Here is an 18,617-nt window from a genome sequence, read left to right on the forward strand (position 1 = left end):
TCCTGCACATTTACAAACTAACATAACAGACGTTTTTGCACTACTATGTGGCTTGCATTCAGCAGCACACATAGATGTGGCATATCACCGTTGTAGACTATTTATGTACAGGAAGGGATATCTTCCTGCACATAGACACTCCCCTCAGCACAGACACACTTGCACTGTGCCAGTGTAGGCACATATGCAGGCCTGCCCCATACTCTACGGGGCAGGCCTGTGTTTAAAATACAGCGCTGAACAGTGCTTCTGATGCTGGCACAGCACTGCCTTGCACCTGTTTCTCACATATGTGGCTCTTAGTTATCACACAAGAACATGCACAGATTTGGGTGGCACAGATATGTTCATGCTTCAGATCCATATATATAACAATATAGGGGTACAGGATACTGGCAATTGGCTAAGGCTTTGACTCTTGTAGTTGATCTATGTGAAGAAGCAGGCAACCACTCAGATGCTTGCCTGTTTTTAATCACATAGCACCAACGCATACCTCCATCATGTGCTTGCCGTATGTAACACATGGCACACCGTGGTGGATGTCAGGACACTGATGTTGAGAACCCTGTCAGTATGGTTGCACTTGGTATGTTTAGCACCATACATAAATGTGCTACGTGTGCAAAGTTGAAATTGGCTTTTTGATGACAAGGGAACAGTCAGGTAATCAACCAGCCTTAGGCAGAAATATAAGTTGACTCCAATTGAGGAACGGCGCAACCAAGTTGATGTTAAGGCTATATTTATTGGTTGCCACCTGCAGCAGGAATACAGAGCTTGCATTCATCAAACCTGGTTCAGCAGTCATATGGCACCAGCCTTTCACACTGCCATGTCACTCTGCATGTACATGAATCTCAGCACAAACACACCATTGACTGACAATACTCCAGCATCATGTTTCCCATCACTTTAACATTACTTACCCCATTTACACAGTTGTAATGACCATGATGGACATTTAATTTTGTGCATAGGAAACATGTACACTTGCACCATTGCACATGTGTGTCTTATTTTTGACACTTTATGGTGTACACAATGTACACAAAGAGGAATGTGCAATTTGTCTGCAACCGGTTAATTGCTAAGCTCTCTTGAATGCCATTTGGTTTAAACAGTAAGGGGCATATGTATGAAAACTGGCCCTGCACCTAGTGCAGCACCACTTTTCTTGTGCCCCTTAGCGCCCACCTAACGCCACCATGTGTGAGCGGTATTTAGCATACAGCACACCATGGCGGTAGTTAGGGAACTAGCACCATTTTTTCAGCCCTCCCATAACAGGGGAATGCCCACTTTGCATACATTATGCCTGGTGCAGGCATAATGTAGCACAAAGGGTTACAAAGTGTCTCAATGCATGCATTGTGCCACTTTGTAAACATGGCGCGGTGAATTTGGCCATCTAACGCCACATTAGCATAAAATAAAATGATGCTAATGTGTTGTTGGAATGGTGCTAAGCCCTCTTAAATCTGGGCTTAAACTTTCTGTCCTGACCCTTGACAAAACATGCTGCAGTCAACCTTATGTCCTCCTGTCATACACATTCAAATGAGGATGTTGCAATGCAAAAGGGGTACTGAGATGCTTGTGCAGTACTTCTTAGGAATTAGTCACACTCTAATTAGGGATTGCACTTTTCATATTTATTCTTCTCAAGATATTTCAACATAAACATCAGATGAAGAATAAGGCTTATTCTTTTCCGCCTCTCTTCTATATTCCAAGGAGGAGGTTTGTCCACCGTTCCCTCGAGAGAAGCACAGTAAGTAATAATAAGTATTTGATCCCCCGTCTTAGTTTGATACTATCATCCTAAACACCATAAATGTGCAATGAAACTCAAAGGGGTGGAATGGGGAGAAAAGAAAGGTTTCTTTCCCTTTTAGATATAGGAGGAAAAAGAAGAATATAAAGAAACGTATGCGTTGTCCCAATAGGGTAGTAAGGCTTATACTCAGCCTTTTCCCTGACAGGCAAGACAGAGCCGCCCCACCTCATGATTTGGCTTTGTTAGAACTACTGGGGTTGTCGGTCAGCCACAAGTGTCTTTCCGAGTCCCCACACCCGGCCACACACCTGACGGAGCCACATTCCACTTGAGGCGTGGCAGGAAGATGCAGCTCCACGGTAAACGGCCTCCTGAGCCATCTCCTGGTCTGCTTCGGGTTGCTCCCTTTTCGTCATCTCCTGCACTGGGTCACAGCGAAGGGAGAGGTTCATACCGTCCTCTTCAACTCCAGTCAACCCCCGAAGATGTCTGAGCGTCTGTTCTTCTTCCAGTCACTCAGCACTGTTCTCTCCAGGCTCCGCTTCCGGTTGCCACTGCGATGACGCTGTCTCCAAGTCAGGCCTCTCTTTTCTTCCTGACACCAGGGTCAGTACTCGGAAGTTATCCTCTAGCCGTTCCCCTTCTTTGGAATGTAAGCTTCCCTTGAAGGGATGATATGCGTCCTGTAGGGGAGAAGAGAGACATAGGCCCTAATTCTGAGTCTGACGGGCGGCGGAGGCCGCCCGCCAGACTTCCCCCCTCCGAAATACCGCTCCGCGGTCGAAAGACCGCGGAGGGTATTCCGAGTTTTCCCCTGGGCTGGCGGGCGGTCTTCGCAAGACCGCCCGCCAGCCCAGGGGAAAACTCCCTTCCCACGATGACGCCGGCTCGTAATAGAGCCGGCGGAGTGGGAAGGTGCGACGGGTGCAGTTGCACCCGTCGCGTATTTCAGTGTCTGCTTTGCAGACACTGAAATACTTTTAGGGGCCCTCTTACGGGGGCCCCTGCCGTGCCCATGCCATAGGCATGGGCACGGCAGGGGCCCCCAGGGGCCCCGCGACTCCCCCTCCCGCCATCCGGTTCCCGGCGGGAGAACCGCCAGGAACTGGATGGCGGGAGGGGGAGTCGGAATCCTCCATGGCTGCGGAGCGCGCTCCGCAGCCATGGAGGATTCCTACGAGCGGCGGAAAGTCAGCGGGAGACCGCTGGCTTTCCGCGTCTGACCGCGGCTAAACCGCCGCGGTCAGAATGCTCGTAGGAGCACCGCCAGCCTGTTGGCGGTGCTCCCGTGGTCGGTGGCCCTGGCGGCCACCGACCGCCAGGGTCGGAATGACCCGCATAGTGTGTGACTCCGCAGACTACCGTTTTTTGGTGATTGTTTGGCATTTTGTGCCGCAGTGCGGCCTAGGAGGCGCATTTCGAATACTCCAATTATTGAATCCAGTTGCTGTTCAACTATGTTTACCTCAGACTTGGAAGGTTCATCCAGTTTTTCATATCTCGCAACTCAAGCCTTTTGTTCCTGATCCTTACCATAGGCATTTTTAGTGTCCTCCTCCTCTTTCTGTGGATGGCTATCCTGAATATGAGGTACAGGAGATCTGTGATTCCCGCATCTTTCGGAACCAGCTACAATTCCTTATTCACTGGAAAGGTTATCCCCTCAGTGACTGTTCATGGGAAGATGCTTCTTCAGTTCATGCACCCCGTTTGATTCGTAGTTTTTTCTCTCTTTTTCTGGACAAGCCCGGGCCTTGGGGCCTCGGGGAGGGGGCCTACTGTGATGCCGCGCACTACTGCAGCATCCCTTTTTCAGCCCGTGGTCAGGCTGGCACTCAGCGTTTTGGGACGCCGGAACCACTGCAGCCCGTTTTTTGGTGATTGTTTGGCATTTTGGTATGCGGTGTGGCCCAGGAGGCTCATTTCGTGCCCCAGGTCACGCTGCGGGCCCTGGCAGACTCCCTGACTTTCCGTTCCCACTAACCTTACTTGGGTCCTTTTTCTTTTCTTCTTTTTTTTCTTTTTCTTTCTTTCTTCACATCTTCTTTCTTCTTGGTCATCTATACTGTCTTCTTCCGTGGTAGTTGTCTTCCCAGCATGCCTTGTTCCTTTTCCTTTTCTACTTGGTTTTCTTTTTCATTAATTTCTATGTGGCTTTTTCCAATCCAAGATGGTGTTGTATGTTCTTCCTGTTTTGTCACTTCCTGTTTCTTGGTATATAAGCACTGCAGTTTCCTCCTTCCTTGCGGTGCTAACACCTTCGTCCTGGTGGTGATCCTCGATCCTGTTTCCAGTTTCTGCTCACTCCTGATTTTATCCCTGCAGATTTGATTTCTATTTTGCCTGTTTCATTGTTTTTTCCTCTTTTTCAGGAGTTCCTGTGATAGAAGTTTTTTGTATCCATTATTTCGGTTTTTCCTCTGGTATTCCTTCTGGAGGGTACGGTCTGCCTTGGTGTTTTCTAGTCAGCAGCACCGTGGCAACTAGAAGGGGTTGCCCTTATCTTGGCCAGTCCAGTACCAGTAAGAAACCAGGGGTCCCTCCAAGTACTGCAGCCTACAGCGGTAAGAGACGTGCAGACCGTGACATAGTGTGATCTCGTACTCCCGGCGACTGGGCAGTGGCTGACAGGTACTTACCAACTGGTCCGCTAATCTGAATCACTAGGTGATCCAGTAGATCTTCCTCTTGCGCAATGAGGTCTGCCCACTGGTGTTTGAGTTGGTGGTCTGTCCGCACGACACCAAATATCCTCCGTAGGTGGTGGAGCACCTTGCCCCACCACAGCTTCCGTGCCTCCATTGGGTAGCCCTGGATGACCCTGAAACCCATACTCAACATAATGGGGAGGTAGTGCTTTACCAACCAGATGAACCCTCCCAGATCATCTCCACTCATGCATTGCGCTCTCCCCTTCCCCGACATATTGCAGTTTCCCTCCACTGCAAATATGTTAGCCCTGAAAATAATCAAACACTACCCCACCTAACTCCAAATACCCCAACAGACTATGCTACCCCAAGACAAACACCCGACAAAACAATTACTATGACAGGACAAAAACACTACACAAAACTTACAAAAATGACAACATTGACAGGAGAGCAACAGGACACAGCACAAAAATCTGAAAAAACCCACCACTCCTCGACTAGTACAAGCTCCACACAGCCCCTCACAATCACAGACAAAAAGGCTGTAAAGTAAAAGTGAAAGTGAAATCACTGTACCATGTTTGCAGCAAGGAGGTTCTGCATCGTTTTTTTTATGCATGACGGTCATGTGTGTTTTTTTTTCCATGAAGGCTGACAAGGCCTGTCGACTTGCGATTGACGAGCAGGGGCCAGGCGTCATTTATTTAAATTGCAATGTATGGAGAATTGATGTTAGCGTCAAAATCTCTCACACATACCTGGAATATGTGGCTTTTGTTGGAAAGGCTGACAGTGCACCCAGATTCACATTTCTTGTTACAGGGGCTATGCAAAAATATGTAATCAGTATGGTATGGCTACATGTGTGTACATGTGCATTCATATATGTCACAGTAACATAGGAATGTGTTACCATATGTTTGTATGTGTGTGATGCATGTGATAACTGATACCGTTTGCTTATGGGCATATGTTGGTAGACTTTTTCCACATACATGTTACCATGTGTGTCCTGGGAGTGTATATATGTGATGTAACACATATTTGTGGGTCTACCACATTGTCATTTCTGATTTCCAAATCTATGTTTGACAACATTACTTTAGATATGATAGGCTATGTCCAATACATGTTCATGCATGTGATACCCTTGACAAATCGTACACAAAGGATGTTTTGGGCTACGACTGGGTTAATTTCACGTAACCCACGGCAATGAGAGTGCATGTGTGTTTACACTTTGCTGGGTTGTATGGTTCAGGGTTCATAATGCTATGCTACATGTCTAACATATGGTTCCCCATGCATATAGGATGCAGGAGATGGTGTACTGACATGTGTCAATGAAGGCTGGTATGTGACATTGGTGTGGAAAGATATGTTTCGTGTAGTAAGTGTAATGAATGCCAAAGCGGTGTGTTCATGGGATATGAAACCTCCCAAATCTATCTTCCAGCATAGGCATATGTTAGCCATTGTGTCATGGCTGTGTATTCATATCCGTGCCACCTATGTTTTCCTATATGGGAACATATCTGACGGTCATACAAGTCCATGTATGATCATGTGATACATATACATTTTCCTTAGTGGAAAGTTGACTTTTGTGCATACTCCAATACACAATACCAAGCCTCCACCATTAAAGTGGTACATGTGTGCTGAGAATTCAGACGTACGTGTGAAAGGCACACACTGGGTACATACAGTCGACCAAAACATGTTTGTTTTGACTGTTACATACAATGGCATACAACTGTATTGCAGGATTGCTGTCAGGTAATGATGGCACCCTAGTCATCATTGCTCCTGTGGCACTTTGTGTGCCCACACAGACCCAGCTCAGTCCATTGTGCACAAGCAGCAGGCCCGTGGCTGTGTCAAGAGTCAACATAGCCTCAGCAGGGGAGTTAGGGGAAGTAAGGTGGCGAGCTACCATCATCACAATTGCTCTTCAGCAGTGCATTGCGCAGTCCCCTGCATACAGACACCTGCACAGATGTGATCCCATGGCCTAGCATGTTTTGTTTCTTTTGGCGTAGTTGATGTCAGGCTTGCCCTATCATGTACAGCAGACTGGCTGCTTGTTCGTATAAGACATATCTGTTCATTTGGCATGGTTTGACACATCTGGTTATACATTGTTTGGATTTTCCATATGATGATTGGTTAGGGCATTTATATCTAGTGTAACTTGCTTCTGTTTTTCGAGCTAGGGGACAGATAATGCCATCTGTCACTGCCTTCTGTCACAATAGTATGCGATGGGCAAGTACATAGTTGTTGTTGTTGCCAACATGAATGGGTTATGTATTGACCTAGACATCCTCTGTGAACATATGTCTAGTGACCACATGGTAACATTGTTGTGTTGAACGGTCAGTATTGGTCTATGCGTGTTCTTTCTCCAACATTAACAGCATAACTTGTTTGGAATTGATTTGGTCCCACATTGTTGCCATTCTTTAGATTGCATACATTTTGTACACATCTTCTACTGCAACATTGTCCCATCGTACATTGACAGGATGCCACATGAGACTTGTGTACTTTGTAGATGAACACATCTTCTTCTACTGGCTAAGTGATAGTATCCCTCTCACTTCCAGGCTTTGCCAGATTACATGACTCCCACACACACATGACAGTAGACCAGCCACAGCATTTGTGTAGTGTCCGAGTGACCTCCCTTGTATCTCCAAGTGTCTGAGGGAGTCTCTCAGCTGTTCTTCCACATCCTTTGGTGTACATGGGCATGCTCTCACATATGCATTCCACATCCTATGTCACTTTCACCATGAGCGTATCTTGTTAGTGTGTGCAGTCATCTCAGCTATGATTATGTGAAATGCCAATTGCAACATTTCTGTCTCCTTCTCAACCCATATAAACTTGTGTGGGTCTGTGACATGTTTGGACATTGCTAGACTTACATGCACATGCCAAACTGGATTGGCCTATGGGAGACCTAGACATTTTAGGGTTTTGGTCGCAGTATGCTACTTTCTCTTGGTCAGACATATGCGTGTCATTGAGAGGTATATTTTCATATGTTCTGTGTAATTGTATCATACAGACCTTACTGGGTTACCTTGCAGGCACAAGCCAACCATTGTCGGTAATTGCTAACCCTTTCCTACCTAGACCATACACCGGTACAGCAGTATTCACATGTATTTCCAGATTAGCTGCAGGCATATGTCATGACAACACAATTGTGTGACGTGTCTAAGAATATACATTGGAAGTGCTACAGACTATGCCTACATTCCACCCACACTTTCATGTTGTGGTGCATTCTCCCATTTTATTAATAATTTCTGGCTATGGGGCATATGTGTGGAGAGTGGATCGGCACCCATTGTTGCTCCACTTGTCTTGTGGCCCTTAGCGCACTCCACAGCCGACGTGTGTGCTATATTTGAGAGCCAGCACACCATGCAGCAGCGTTGGGGACAATGATGCTCATCGTATGTAACGCCATTGATATACTGTGCAAGGTTAGGGTCAATCTTTTGGCCCTGACCCTGTCCAGTACATAATGATCCATTGATACCAGTGGTGTTCCCCTTTGTCACATCTCAGTGCTGGCATTACAGCTACCCGCCTGAGATGTGGCACAGTTTAGTTCCTTGGTTTCAAGTACACCATTTTGAAACAGCCCCTACCATAAGTACATATAGTGCTATAAGTGCATATATCTTGCCTGGCGTAGGCATGATGTGGTGCAAGGGATCGGAATTAGCGCAATGTATACATTATGCCACTTAGTATTTCTGGTGTATGGATCTAGGCCTTGGAGAGCCACGTGGATGTGAGTAATATGACGCTGATGTGCAGCATGGGTTGCTAGACCCTCTTAAATCACAACCTATGTTCCAACTTTCTTTGCAACTGTTGTGTTTTTTCCTGCTCTCTGAGGTATGAGCAACTTACCAATGGTATATGAAGTAGATAATGAGTACACCATGTCAAGTAAAAAGGAAGAAGGTGGAGGATGCCACAGCGCTCGCACATCAACACAGGTTTCAAAACAGTGTCCTTGTATCAGTCTTAAAGCACATACCGCAATCAAAATCAGGTGGGTGCAAACCGTCCGGGCACCTCCCACCATAGGTGTCCAAGATCACTGACTGGAGAATGGTCAGTGAACATCAAATATGTGAACAGCAGGCCAGGGCACACCAAAACAAGTTCTGTGTGGTTGATCCAAGTGGTCAATCAAGTAGAGTCAAGGTCCAGGGAATAGGTGAAAATGGAAATTTATTGGCGAATTAACCGGTGTGGTCAATATTCAGGTCAAAGACCACATGTGATAAAAATAATCCAAAAAACAGCCAACAGCCGACACGTGTTTCGTCTTCTAGACTTTGTCAAGGCTTCAGAATATAGGTATAAAGAATGGAAGTTCCATGAAAAGCATGCCTGAAATACAGTCTCCAAAAGGATCAATGAAATCTAGAAAAATGAAGGCAATGACAGGACATGATAAGCCCGCGATTAGAGCATAAAGCCGTGCCCGAGGCGTCGGTAAGCCGAATAAACTCTACTTTATTGACCACTCGGATCAACCACATGGAACTTGTTTTGGTGTGCCCTGGCCTGCTGTTCACAATGAGTAATTGTAATTGTAATCGTATTTATATAGCGCTTACTACCCCTGACGAGGCGTCGAAGCGCTTTTCGATGAGTAGCACGCTACTCCGGTACCCAACAAGAATTAGTGATGGATTAGTATAATTTAATAAGGAGTACAGTTTTAGTAATATTATGAGTTAATTTGAGTTGCGGATATGAGAGTTTGTTAGTTAGATTGACTGGAGTAATGGAGGGGTGGAGGAGGAAAGAAATCCAGAAGTGTTAATTGGGAGTTTATCCTTCATTTACTCAATCCAAAGGCTTGAGATGAATAAAAGGGGAGCGGAGGGGAAAGAGGATGTGGAAGGGTTAGGGAGAGCATAGTAGCAGGGTGAGATGAATGCAGGAAAATTTTGTAGGGTTGTGTGGGAGGTCACAGAGGTAGAGTGAGGTTTGGTGAGTTAGATGTGGAGGTGGAGGGAAGAGCTTAGGCAGAGATATTTAGGAGATGAAAGTGGTTGAAGGGATTTGGGATGAGTCCGAGTGAGAATGGAGGATAGTTTGATAGAGACATGACATAAGAGTGATGAGTAGATAAGTGTGATAAAAAGAGAGCAGAAATTCATAGATATCTAGTATAACAACCCCAAAAAAAACCAGGAGCCATGCAATGATCCACAAACATGCCAGGCACAGAAACAACATATACACATACATACACACATATATATATATTTATACACACACACACATGAATACACACACATATGCACATACAATACATAATTAGAATCATGGGTAAAAAATACTTAGTCAGACAGGTTTAAAAGAGTGTGTGTGTATTTTATTGTTATTGGTTTAGTTTCTGTAAAATGAGCATCGTGGCCTACCCAACCGGAGTATTTTCTACGAGTATGTCAGTAAGCGTTACCTAGCATGTTTTATACGCCCCGTTTATATTGTACACTAAGGGTACGTGATGGGCCACGGGGTAAACGTCTCCAGCAACCTTGTGTGCCTTTGGCAATGTGATTGTTACTAGTGCGTCTTTGTGGAGATGTCCTTGTGCTTCTGAGCATCAACAACGCACCACCGGAATTGGCGGTAAACGCATTGGGGTCGTTTTGGAAAGCTGTCCATCATTCTGGTAAAAGGCGGGAATTCCTTTACCTACTTCGAGGGTGGACGGGGCGTGGCTCAGCGGGCGGAGCTTACAGGTGCTTTATAAAGGGAGAACCTTCTACTCTGTGTCTCCAGCAGAGGAAGATAGAACCCGCGCGTCTCAGTCAGATACAGATTACGCTCCAGTACATCATCAGTTCACCTCCAGGATGGATTCTAGATCTTTTTCTGCTATGGGATCTCTGAGCGCACAGCCTTGCTTTATCTTTGCCAAGCCCAAGAGTTAGGGTGGCTTGTCCTTTCCAGAAGCTGAGCTTCAACTGCGGCACCTGCTACGATTATATTTGTAAGTGCTTCCTTTGAGGTTTAGTTTCTGTAAAATGAGCATCGTGGTCTACCCAACCGGAGTATTTTCTACGAGTATGTCAGTATCGTAACCTAGCATGTTTTATACGCCCCGTTTATATTGTACACTAAGGGTACGTGATGGGCCACGGGGTAAAAACGTCTCCAGCAACCTTGTGTGCCTTTGGCAATGTGATTGTTACTAGTGCGTCTTTGTGGAGATGTCCTTGTGCTTCTGAGCATCAACAACGCACCACCGGAATCGGCGGTAAACGCATTGGGGTCGTTTTGGAAAGCTGTCCATCATCCTGGTAAAAGGCGGGAATTCCCTTACCTACTTCGAGGGTGGACGGGGCGTGGCTCAGCGGGCGGAGCTTACAGGTGCTTTATAAAGGGAGAACCTTCTACTCTGTGTCTCCAGCAGAGGAAGATAGAACCCGCGCGTCACAGTCAGATACAGATTACGCTCCAGTACATAATCAGTTCACCTCCAGGAAGGATTCTAGATCTTTTTCTGCTATGGGATCTCTGAGCGCACAGGCTTGCTTTATCTTTGCCAAGCCCAAGAGTTAGGGTGGCTTGTCCTTTCCAGAAGCTGAGCTTCAACTGCGGCACCTGCTACGTTTATATTTCTAAGTGCTTCCTTTGAGGTTTAGTTTCTGTAAAATGAGCATCGTGGTCTACCCAACCGGAGTATTTTCTACGAGTATGTCAGTAGGCGTTACCTAGCATGTTTTATACGCCCCGTTTATATTGTACACTAAGGGTACGTGATGGGCCACGGGGTAAAACGTCTCCAGCAACCTTGTGTGCCTTTGGCAATGTGATTGTTACTAGTGCGTCTTTGTGGAGATGTCCTCGTGCTTCTGCGCATCAACAACGCACCACCTGAATCGCCGGTAAACGCAGTGGGGTCGTTTTGGAAAGCTGTCCATCATCGTGGTAAAAGGCGGGAATTCCTTTACCTACTTCGAGGGTGGACGGGGCGTGGCTCAGCGGGCGGAGCTTACAGGTGCTTTATAAAGGGAGAACCTTCTACTCTGTGTCTCCAGCAGAGGAAGATAGAACCCGCGCGTCACAGTCAGATACAGATTACGCTCCAGTACATCATCAGTTCACCTCCAGGATGGATTCTAGATCTTTTTCTGCTATGGGATCTCTGAGCGCACAGCCTTGCTTTGTCTGTGGCAAGCCCAAGAGTTAGGGTGGCTTGTCCTTTCCAGAAGCTGAGCTTCAACTGCGGCACCTGCTACGATTATATTTGTAAGTGCTTCCTTTGAGGTTTAGTTTCTGTAAAATGAGCATCGTGGCCTACCCAACCGGAGTATTTTCTACGAGTATGTCAGTAAGCGTAACCTAGCATGTTTTATACGCCCCGTTTATATTGTACACTAAGGGTACGTGATGGGCCACGGGGTAAACGTCTCCAGCAACCTTGTGGACAGTCTGGTGCAAAGTGATATTTACAGGGTGATTTTTTTGGACAGTGTCTAGGTGAAGAAGTTCAGTACAATTTGTTGTCTCCTGCAAACTCCTGCCAACAGTGTTTTGTTGTTTCCCCGCCACCTGTGCTGCACCATTGTCATCCTCTTCCTCTTTGGGGACATCTACCAGTTCATCCCAGGGGACATTAGTCCGAATACAAATGTTATGCAAGATTGTACATACAAGGATTATCTTGCATACCAGCGGTGGTGCATACAACAGGCTTCCTGCTGTCAGAGCTAGCCACCTGAACCTTGAATTCAGGAGCCAAAATGTCCTCTCCACCACATTTCGTGTACTTCTGTGGCCTTCATTGTATGCCCGCTCTTCCTCCATTGTCAGGTCGCCAAAAGGTGTCATCACCCATGGCTCGATACCATAAGCTTGGTCGGCTGCAAAGGAATGTGTTAACATGTGTCAGTCATGCATATTTGTGGTTTCCGATGTGCCATGGCAGATGTTAGCTATAGGTAGAATGGTGACTCAGATGTGCATCTGGTATTGTGTGTGTTCCTGTTTGGTTGAATGTTTGCATTGGTGTGTAATGGTGGATTTTACTATCATGGGCTGTGCCTCAGGGACCTGGCGATTTTCAATTTATATCTGGCCTGACAGTTCTACCATGCCAAATATGTGTTGTGTTGTCTATATTTGAGGCTGAGGCCTAATGTTAGTGGAACCTACCACCTCCTTGCAGCACAATAGCATCATTTGTATTGACATTATGGTAGCCCTACAAGGCCAAACTCAGGCCACCATGTTTCCATGTGGGTCTGTGGAATGAAGTGCAACACTTAGTGACCCTTTTTGGCAGATTATGCCCATGCCAGGCATCGTGTGTACAAGGGGGAGATTCACACATTAGGACTAGCAAAATTGGTGCAGAAAATTGTCCACGTTTCCTAGACATGATTTTTCACAGATACTTTCAACACCTGCACTGAGCAGGTGTTAGGAGGGGGCACACCATAGTTTTGATTGGGTCCCTATGTACTGTGCATGAAATGGTCAGGTATGTTGTCAGTACCTCTACAGAGTCCATCAATGGCATCTATTATCTTGACACTATTGCACCTACTCTGCGCCATGGTGCGCCGTATATTGTATGTGGCGCCCACATAGTGGCAGTAGGGTACAGCAAAGGGGCACAATAACAGTGGCGCTGCGGTCAATGCTGCGCCACGTTCCTGACATGTGGCCCTCAGTCCCTTCACTTTAGACCTGCAGAAGAGTGATGTTCTGAGACTTTGAACCTATTTTGTGTGTTGTTTTGCCCTGAGTGTATCATGTGAATCCAACCCATTTTCCCTTAAAAAAGCTCCCTTGCACAAAGTGTTGTTCTTGCCAATCACTGGCTGGCATATGCATCTGCATGTGAATCATGAGCACAGTGTGGCACAGTTGTATGATATGTTTTGCAATGTAGTTCAGACACATGTGTGACAGGAGAGGAGATGATGTGTTTTTTCTGCAATGCCCTGCATCAGATGGCTAGTCCTGCTAAGTCCCATGTCTCCTCATTCACATGCATCTCTGGCCTCTCCCAGTACATTATCAGTAGTCCAGCTGCCACAGTCTCCTGTTGGTACCCTGGTATCATTTTAGGGAGTTGTGGAATTGCCAGCTATGGTTGTAGGTGTGCTGTGAGTTGTCCCTCCCTACACATGATCTTTCTTGGATGCTGATGTTGTATTCCTATGTGTGCTGCTCAATGCACCAGACAGGTGAAGGTGAACACAATGGGTATGTCTGGGTTATTTTGGTGATATGTAGTTGGTGATGGCAACACTTGGATGGCATTTGATATTGGTGCTGCTGGAGGCTTCTACACCATGACAAATGTGAGGTTGTGCCTATGTGTGACTTTCTTTATGTTGACATGGCCAATGCCATTCACATAGCTGAACTACTCCTTGTTAGGTGTTATGTGAATGGGATTTGTATTCAGTTGTCAACCTGTGGACACTAGTGGTTTGGGCCAAGCTTTTGTATGCAAAGGGGGCATAGCTCCACCTGTCCTTCACGTGGTGTGTCAGTCATGTTGTGTCTGTATTATGTACATACTGGTGTATGTGTTTGTGATGTGCAATGAATGTGGTGTAGTGTGGCATGTGGCATATGCGTTGTTGTCTGTACATCTGTGTTCCACTGTCCATGTGTGTTTAGTGTGGTGTATGTATTGTTTGTCCTACAAAAGTTTGATCTGTTGTCTGTGTAATGATTGGTATGGTGGCTTACCTACGAGTAGCCCATTGCCATATTGCCCATCCTGGAACTGCTCGTTGATGGTGCAGTGCCAAAATATGTAGGCATCATGGACACTGCCAGGATATTTGGCTAGGATGTTTGTGAAGAGCCCACAGTGCTCCCCAATGGCCTGCTTATTTATAAAATGGGTGTGTTTGCGCTTCCTGTAGAGGTGTTTTGTTGCAGCAGGTGGCTCAAGCTGGACATGGGTGCAGTCCATTGCACCCAGCACATGCAGGAACATATGAATTTGGTAGAAAACCTTGCTTGTTGTCCTGCTGCAGTTGCTGGGTGTTGGAGAACCGGATTCGGTGGTGTGTGTGGCGGATGATTGCATCCAGATCCTTTTGAAGGAAGGCTGAGAAGGATGGCTGGGAGATACCATACAGTTGTGCCCTAGTTGTCTGGAACAATCCTGAAGCCAGGAGGTTGGTCATGGGTGGAATAGTTGTTGGAGTTTCCACCCTTGCAGTGATGTCTGGGGCAATGTGGTGCAGTAGGTGTACAATCGACTCCCGCTTTAGATGGTAGAGTCTGATGACAGCTTGTTTCCTGAGCGCAAGGATGGTTATGTGCTGTCGAATATACTCTCCCACTTTCTACATTGCCTTTGTGGCTGCTGTGGTGGTGTTTGGGGTTGCTGCGGTGGTGCTGGTAGGACATGTTGTAAGCGTGGGACTGTTTGGAGCGGAATGATGGGACAGGAATGCCGGAATCCCTGCGGGGGGAGAGTGGTGGGAGACCCAGAGGGCCAGAGGAAGTGCGTACTGCAGCGCGCAGAAGTACCAGAAGCCATCCTGCCGGCTGTGGAAGCCGAGTGATTGTGCGCTCGGACTGTACTCTGAGTCTTGAGGTAGGAGACAGGAGCGTGAGGAGGCTAAGCTGTTGGTACAAACTGTTACTTCAGAGGCGTCCTCGCGCTCCGGATCCCCCTGTGTCGTGAGCAGTTTGTCTCCAGAAGGGGAAGCCGAGGTCACCTGAATTATTTATTGGACCGTTTGTTATGGTTGGAGTCAAGTACTTTGGTCCTGGGTCGATGCTCGGGGTCTTCCCTCTGTTGGCTCTCCTCTGGCTCTATGGCCCTTTGTTTTCTCCTGTTTACTGCTGCCTTTTAGGTGCTGGGGATGCGGGGGTCCGGGTTGGCAGTTGGTCTGAGGCCGTTGCAGAGTGGTGAGCCTGTGAACCCCCTGTTGTTAGTTCACTTTTTGGGAACCGTGTGTGTGTGGGCCGGACAATTGGTGGGTTTTGGGAGTGTTGCAGTGTAGTCTAGACCTGAATCTGGCTATCGAGCGGGAGCGGCGATTGTTCCCCCCTTCTGGGCACTAGAAGTGATAGCGGGGTACAAACACGATTAGGCAGACACTAGTTGTGGGTGGTGTTTACCCGGGGTGGGATGGGGGAGTGTTATGTGGGTTCTAGTTGGTGTTGGTATTCTGTTTTTGACAATGTGAGCACTGTGGGCATTCTTCTGCTGAGAAGGTATCGGATCATTGGGTTGCGTGTGCGCCAAGCCGGGGAGGGTGGCGTTGGGGGGCTGCATGTGGGTGGGGAGGGGTGGTCGAGCACTGTAGTGGACCAGGCGGAGTGGAACAAACTATGGTGGGTAGTCTGACATGCTTAGTTACATGGAATGTTAGAGGATTGAATTCCTTTGTGAAGCGCTACAAATTACACACCTATCTGAAGTGGCTTGGCGTACATATTGCTCTCCTACAGGAGACGCATTTGATAGAAAATAAAGTGCAAAAAGTGCAGAAAAAATGGTGGGGGCAGTTTTATTCGGTGACCTATTCCTCCTATGCTATGGGGGTCTCTGTTTGGATTGGTCGCGGGACTTCCTTTACGTTAAGAAGCCTAAAAGCAGACATACAAGGCCGATACATATTCTTACACTTGATATTAGATAGCCTGGAGCTCTGTCTGTTGAATGTTTATGCCCCTAACACTGATGATGCAGGGTTCCATCATCAGCTCCAACAGGAATTAATATCTTACACTGGGATGCCCATTTTGTGGGCTGGTGATTTTAATTGTGTCCTAGATGGATTCCTAGATAGGGACCCGCCAAAGATGAACACTAAGTCGCACATGACTGCCGAATTGCGGATGGTTATGAGGAATTTACACTTTGTGGATGTGTGGAGGGAGATGTATCCCACCTCTAGAATATTTTCGTGTTACACGCCCACCCATGGGGCTTACAGCCACCTGGATTGATTCCTCCATGCCAATGACGGATCGCTTAACATCCTCCGTGTTGTTTATCAGGTCCGGTTCTTATCGGAACATGCCCCTCTCCTTTTGGAATGAGAAAAACACATACCCAAGCCTGCGATCCCACTGTGGCATCTTCGGCCAGACTTACTGGGTGATCCTGAATGTAAATAAGACCTTCAAGATGTGCTGAATGGTTATTTTAGTACAAATTGGGGTACGGCTACGGCCCGAGGCGTCGAATGGGAGGCATTGAAAGTAGTTATCAGAGGGGAAAGCCTCAGCAAAATGTATGGTATTAGGAAGCGCTTGGACCAGAAGCTCACGCAGCAGGAAGACGTATTAGCAGCCTTACAGCGCCAAATAGATAATGGCGACGCGTCGGAGTCAGATTGCCTTGAGGTACGTGGCAGAATTGTAGACCTCTGGGGATAGACTGGATAATTATGTCCGCCGGAATTATAGGCAGCAGCTGTTTCGGGAGGGGGACCGCTCAGGCGTATTTTGGCTTGGCTCCTCCGGCGGTAGCGTCCCATTCCTATCATCCAGATGCTCCGTGGTCCTTCTGGAGAAAAGTTTTTAGGACAGCTGCGGGTGAATTCACACCTGTGAGAGCACCTGCAGGCTATTTATGCCACATCATGTGATGTCGGTGTGACCCGGATACAGGAGTACTTGGGTGGTCTGCCACTGCCTCGCCTTACGGAGGCCCGGTCGGAGGAGTCGGAAGGGGAGGTGTCCTTGGATGATCTGGTGGAGGCGTTGGGAGGAATGGCGTCAAGGAAAGCGCCTGGTCCCGACGGGCTACGAGTCGAACTTTACCGAACTTATCCTGCTGTCATTCTGTTGGAAATGCTTCATGAGGCGTGTGGTGAGGGCCTTCTCCTGGAAAATATGCGGGAAGCACTGATAGTCATGCTACCAAAACCTGGGAAGGCGGCGGACGACCCGGGCTCCTATAGACCGTTATCCATGCTAAATATTGATGTTAAATTGTTGGCCAAGGTTTTGGCCTCTCGTTTGAGTCGAGTGGTGACATATTTGGTACAGGGTGATCTATGCAGATTTATACCGGGGAGGGGGGCTCATGAGAATATACGGTGCTTAACACATATACTACACGAGACCCGCGACTCAACGTTTCCCGCAGCTCTAGTGGCTCTTGATATGGAGAAAGCGTTTCACACCTTATCCTGGGAATACTTATGGGAGGTGATGCGTAGAATGGGTATAGGTCCCGTCTTTCTATCCTGGGTGCGTCTTTTATATACAGCGCCTCAGGCGAGAGTGCGTACGGGGGCGATAGTGTCGGAGTCCTTTACTATCAAATGAGGCACATGGCAGGGATGTCCCTTGTCGCCACTGCTTTTTGCGTTGGCTATGGAGCCTCTGGCCATACAATTACGGTCTGGGCTGGATAGGTGGGGCATCCGTGTGGGGACAAGAACTCATATAATATCACTGTATGCTGATAATGCCCTGGTGTATGTCACAGACCCAGAGCGTGCGGTTCCCCTCTTATTGGGTATGATGGACATCTTTGGGCAGGAATCGGGCCTCCGAATTATTCGACACAAAGCGGTATTATTCCTGATGGCAGGTCTGTCGACGTTGGCGGCACCAGAGCTACCCTGTTTGGGGCTGTCTTGGGAGACTGAGGGGGTAATTACAACATTGGCGGTAAAAGCCGCTTACCGCCGTGCAGAAGACCGCCAACACACCACTGTGGCCGCGGAAATCCGCCACAGCTATTATGACCCGAAATCCGACAAAATTCAGACACCCACACAAGTCCGCCACACCAAAGGTCAGTGATAAACTGGCAAAAACAAAACCAACACAGTCACGCCAACAGAAATACTCCCATGCTATCACGACCCACGAATCCACGCAGCGGTCTTTCAACCGTGGTATTCCATTGGCGGTACACACCGCCGCGCTCAAAATACACACACATCTCCAAAACACCACGACATTGGACAATTCGAAAGACACACACCTGATACACATACACACACCACTCCCACACACTCAATACTATATAAAACACACACCCACATCACCCACAAACCCCTACGACAAAAAAATCAGAAAGAAGGCCAGAGAGAGACACCACCATCCACAAACTAGCAGCCACAGGCACTCAACACCATCACCCACACTACTTCCACGCACAAAACACCACAACACCA

The sequence above is a fragment of the Pleurodeles waltl genome, chromosome 10, assembly GCF_031143425.1.
Source record: "Pleurodeles waltl isolate 20211129_DDA chromosome 10, aPleWal1.hap1.20221129, whole genome shotgun sequence".
Lineage (NCBI taxonomy): Eukaryota > Metazoa > Chordata > Amphibia > Caudata > Salamandridae > Pleurodeles > Pleurodeles waltl.